This window comes from Triticum dicoccoides, chromosome 3B (assembly GCF_002162155.2).
Source record: "Triticum dicoccoides isolate Atlit2015 ecotype Zavitan chromosome 3B, WEW_v2.0, whole genome shotgun sequence".
In the NCBI taxonomy this organism is placed as follows: Eukaryota; Viridiplantae; Streptophyta; class Magnoliopsida; order Poales; family Poaceae; genus Triticum; species Triticum dicoccoides.
In genome coordinates, this window is record NC_041385.1 from 808,699,401 (window position 1) to 808,704,960 (window position 5,560).

The window sequence follows — 5,560 nt, forward strand, 5'->3', positions numbered from 1 at the left end:
GGGGGATTGAAATTATCTTGATAGTATCTGAGGCGGTGGAGGCCTTGATAGTATTTGGGGCGGCTGTGGGCTTGATAACCAAGGGGTGGGGGGCGGGGGGTTTGATATTGTCACGGTAAACATGGGCGATAGAGGAGGAGGTGTCGGGTTCGGATACCCGTACCCTGCTTCACACGTAGGCGCCATGGAGCCGAGCAGCGCAAGCACTACGGCAAGCTTGGCCATCATCGTCATGGGTTGTGCCTTGTGGGTCTGCATAAGACTCTAGGTACTCACCATGCCCATATATAGGTATAGCATACTGTTAGCTCCAAGATGAGAGATACAGACGCCAGCAGATTCACCGAACGCAGGTTGCACTACAAGTCAAGCAGTTGACATCCCTCGGTAGTCATTAATTGTCACAGTGACCACACGAGCGATGTTTTACTCGAATAATTTTCTTGCAGATGAATGCACTAACTATATGTGTTGACATTTGACACTATTCTATTTCTAGGAGCGGAAAAGTAACTCTCTTTAATTTCTTATTTGGGGACGGAGGCACAAATTACTCTTCTGTGCAAAATAAGAAAGAAAATCCAAGATTTTCCTTTCTGGAGGGAATTAATCCAAGAGTATTTTAGACCTTCCCTAGTATCATGTCAGCGGAATCATCTTTGGGCCCCATTTATTAGTAGATCAATATAATGCCCATCACACCCAACTTCATTTCATTGTAAATTTGTAATGACCACCGATTATTGGCTAACATAGAAGCTGATCATCAGTTCAACGCACAAGAGTTATTATGTTTACACACAGAACGTGTGTACAGAAAAACGAGAGCAAACGACTACCAGCCCACCAAAAGAGCCATGGTTCTCTTCATCAGGCAACGGACCGCAAAGCACACTGAATCGGCCTCCCCACATCCTTCATCAGTTGGTCAAGATTTCTGTCGCCACTCCCGACAGCAACTCGGCCCCAAAGTGACGTTTCTTTCCCAGATTAATATCTCTTCTGCAAGGCAGACCAAGAACACAGCACATGTGAACATCATGGAAATAACAGCAGTGCGTTTAGCAGGGTACATATTACTCAAGCAAGCAACGCTGCAACACCACCAGAAACCCTCAACCCCATAAACATTTAACACCCAGGCCTCATCATCTTACAGGGTAATTCATCCAACATCCAAAGCAACAGCAAGAATACTCCAAACTTACCACTGAAAAAACAATGTAACAAATGGATTCTTTCCAACAGCAAAAGCGACATTTCTCATCAACCTTCCAACATGTCTTATCAAAATACAAAGATTAAAGTACTGAGGCGGGCGATGACTTAACTAAACATGTGCATCTACATTGGACTCACGACCTTCACAAATAAAATCCATCTCTTAGAAATCCTTACTAATATCACAAACTTTTGTTATAGTGTTAATGTGAACTCCATAGTTTGGCCCCTGCATAGGTTTGGCAACCTCAATCAAGATTTTGGATTTCGTTTTTGGTTTTTTACCGGGCCAGAACGAAATGGGCGAATTTCGGTATTTCGGAAAAAATTCGGACGAAAATCTCAAACTAAAATTTGAAATTTGGAAGAAAATGACAGAAAATTCCTCAAAAAGGTTTGAACCAATCAGAACCAAAACGTACAGCAGAGTTACATTCAACTGGAGGAAAACCAAAGCAGAATCAATGGATTCCAGAATCAACAATCCGAAAAGCAGTAGAAAAGGCTGGCCCTCACAAGCACGTAGTATCTGGTTCTCTAGCGCTGCCATAGAAGAAGTGGTGCGAAGTAGGAGCACGACTGCACGAGGAGAAGGATGTGGACAGTCGGCCGGTGGAGAAGAATGGAAGGAGAAGACGCTGACAAGCCTACATCGGCTTGCGTCGGCGCAGCCGCCGCCGCTCTGTGGAGAGATGTGGAGGACGCGAGGTTAGAATTAGGGTTGCGGGGCTTCAGTAGCGACTTTTATACCATCGGGGCACATCTGCAACCTACGATGTATCATGGGCTGGGCCAGAAATTCAATATGGGCCGAAATATTCAGCCGGCTTATATTTATACCGGGCCTGGACGAAATGAGCGGATTTCGGACGAAAATTGAAAATTCCGGACGAAATCCAAATCTCTGACCTCAATACAGTGTAAGACTTCCTCTGTGCATGCCATTGTTTTCTTCGGCGTCATATCCATGATGTGATCAAGATAAATAGATAGAGATAATAACACTGTAAGGGGAAGGGCTGTGCATATTATTGATTATTAGTTTGTATCAACCTTGTCTTCCCTCCGCGCCACCAGGTGTAGGAGGGAAATTCTAGCCGTGCCACGAACTAGCCAAGCCTTTCTACGCAATCCCACCAAGAAAATTATTTAGATTGCCATCTCCCTCTACAGCATGTATGGGTTTCCATTAAGGGAAGTGATGGTCTCCATTCATTTACTAAATATCCATTTTATTAGATGTTGCTGTCATCAATTACAGAATAAGCAAACCATGCCCCAAAACTAATTTGATGAACAATACTGTCAAATATATGAAAAAGATAGTAAGCGAGATATCCATTCATATACATTTGTTGCTAAAGAACCCTTGACTATTTTAACAAACATACACTCCAAAACTAATGCATTAACAAGTTACAAGGGAGCAAATGTACCTTGAGAACTTCTGGGCAGTTCTTATACACCTTGTACTACATCAACAAATGCTTGGAAGGACCCAAGCCAGTGGAAAACAATCCTCCCGTAGTGGTCGCCCTGGGTAGTCGGCAAGAATTTCATGCAAAGATCTATCAACCAAAGAATACTCACTCCAGTACCCAAAGTTTCCAGTAAAGTACAAGCAGTCTCTTCGAACTCCTGGATGATCTGGACCAAGGCAACCAGCAAACTCATGCCTATTAAAGAACAAGCTACAACCACCAAGGCTGTCAGTGCTCGCCCACTTCTTCTCCCCGGATTGCCACTTGAAAACATGGTACAACTTGGTTCTGACAATTAGCAATATCTCACCATGGCACTCTGCGAGCAAGGCCACCGAACTATCTGGAACTGTCCGTGCGCTAAGTTCATCCCCAAGAAACGACAATACCATAGAATTGTTGTTAAGCTCGACAACAGCAAGACGGTAATTTGGATAAATCAACGTGTAGAGGGTTCCTTTCACGAACATCAGACTGTAAGGGTGGTAGCCTTCGTCGCACCACGCCACTTGCCACTAAGCATCCCCAATACGGCAGTAGGAGATGTAACGGTGCCGTGGCATGAAGGCGAGGACTAAGTCGCCAGAAAAGAGAACACATCCAATGGGTGTAGGGGGATGGGGCAGGCGGGCTCGCTCGCCTGTGAGGAGATGGCAGATGCGAAACTCGGGGCGGCTGGCGGTAAAGATGTTTCTGATGGCGACACGGCAGCCGAAGGAGTGGAAGCAGGTGAGGGTGACTTCTTTGGGGGTGAAGAGCCGGCTGAAGCAGGTGGGGCTGCGGCGTCCATGGGCCACCGCCACGGGGGTGCGCGGGAGGCGGAAGCGGAGGATGCGGCAGAGGGGGACGTGGTAGAGCGCTTCCGAGGCAGAGGTCTTGTGGTGTACGAGGAGGAGCGGACCCTGCGAGGCGAGGTTGGACGATGACAACGGGAGGTGAGCCCGGTAGGTGCGGCAGGCGGCAACCAGGGCGAAGAAGTCCTCGAGGGTCGTCAGCCGGCTCGCGATCAATGCGATGAGCTCTGGTAGGATGTCCGGAGATGGCGAGTCGGTTTCTTCGAGGTTTGTGGAGGGTGAGGAGGAGGACGTGGTGATTGTGGAGGCGAGGGCGGTGGCCGGCAGCGAGGACATCGTCCGGCGGTTCTCCGACTTGGCCTTTCCCATGCCTCGCCGCCGCATCTGCACCGAGTGCGGTACTGGATATGGTGAATGTTGACGTCTAGATCCTTGACATTAGTTTTCCTGCTGTACGTTACCTGTTTAGATTCTGTTGAAATTCTGTTGTAATATCTAGGATCTGCTCCAACGCCAGGCCTCCTAATATCTACGGTTCGGTTTGCCGTCTCTCTCGAGGCATATATGTGTCAGGCGTGTACATCGTGACTGAATAACACGTCAGAGAATATGTGAGTCTAACTGTGAATGCCTTTTTTTAGGGATCCTGGCCATGTTTCATTAGAGGTCTGTCCATCCAGTTTTAAGGATCAGGGCCGGGTTGGGGTATTGGGCTTTGTCCATCCAGTTTGTCTAATTCGTTGAATTTGACGAAGTGATTTGTCAAACAGTATAGACAAAATAAAACGATGATTTCTCTCAAAAAAAATAAAAATACAGGGATGATCCTTCGATCAACATGCTTCTTTTCTCGGTCTCAAACTCTCAATACAGCATAGGTTTGCGTAGTGCTGCATGCGATGGCCTCAATACGTCACCTGAATATTCATTCCATTAGCTAACCCGCAAAGCTCAAACCTAATACATCATCTCTACTTTCCCGCAAAAATAAAATGAGAGCACCTATTCATCAGTTGACTGAAAACAGAAAATGTTTCAGTCCATCCATATATCCTAGCCACATTATGTGAGTCCAACGGTTCCCATCTTTCTACTTTTTATTGTCAATGCCTGGCACGTCATCTTCTTCCTCCCAAACAGCCACCTCCCAACCCAAGCCGAACCGCCTGTTCTGGTCCCCATCGGCCGTTGGGCTGTGCCGCACGCCGGCCACCATCCACCGCCTTTTTGCTGCCACCCAAGTCCATCTATCTAGACGCTCCCCACTGGCAGCCTTCGCCCCCTTCCTGTAGGCCCCACACGCTGAACAATCAACCTGCGACTCCCCTCCGTCTAGGCTTTGCAGCCTCATCCCTGACTCCGGTCGTTCCCTTACGAGGCCTTGTCATCTTCCCCACGCATCATTTCACTAGGCTAGGTTTGTTTAGAGAAGGCCAAGGAAGCCTGTTAATGGATCGGCCGTGGCTGGGCCAAGTGCACGAAATCACACGTTGCCATGCGGTGCGCGGTAAGCCAAACGTAGAAACACAATTACTCGGCTTATATTAATAAAAACCGAGTAAGGAATGAAAAAAGCACGACAAAGAAAGATGACTCGGCTAACTGTCTCATAAGCCGACTGGGCAGAAAAAAAGTTCTCGACTTTCAAGCAAAATTGGGCATATAGGAAAAAGGTTCTCGGCTTACAGCTAGGGCTCGGCGATGCTCCATGTCACATGGCAATCACGGACATGGTAGACGGCTTCAAGATAGAGCAGGTCCTAAAGTGTGCGGCTAGTGTTTCCCAGCTAACCGTAAGGAATCCTTTTGTTCTTTTTTATATTACAAGAAACATGAGCCGCCTAGCTGCTGACATGAACTCGGCTTACATGTGGCCAATTTATTCCAAATATATTTGTTAGTGCAAAAATTGTAGAAGGACAAGTTATGGGCTGTGCAATCTCGATGTATTGATCGGTGCACCAGGCACATATATATAAGTACAGAGGTGGGCCACAACCTCAACTATACAAGGAAACAGGAGGTGGGCCCTACACACACATATACACGTAAACAATATACTCA

The 5,560-nt window shown here is 47.1% G+C and overlaps 1 long non-coding RNA gene and 1 pseudogene across 1 annotated transcript; both read right to left on the reverse strand.

The window, feature by feature from the left end:
- Nucleotides 1-687: 687 nt before the first annotated feature.
- On the reverse strand, nucleotides 688-1,919 carry LOC119282382. Its single transcript, XR_005138728.1, has 2 exons — nucleotides 1,738-1,919; nucleotides 688-1,002 (listed from the first exon to the last, which is right to left on the reverse strand). It is a non-coding gene; the product is annotated as an uncharacterized LOC119282382 (long non-coding RNA).
- Nucleotides 1,920-2,681: 762 nt separating this feature from the next.
- On the reverse strand, nucleotides 2,682-3,865 carry LOC119280117 (annotated as a pseudogene).
- Between the last annotated feature and the right edge of the window lie 1,695 nt (nucleotides 3,866-5,560).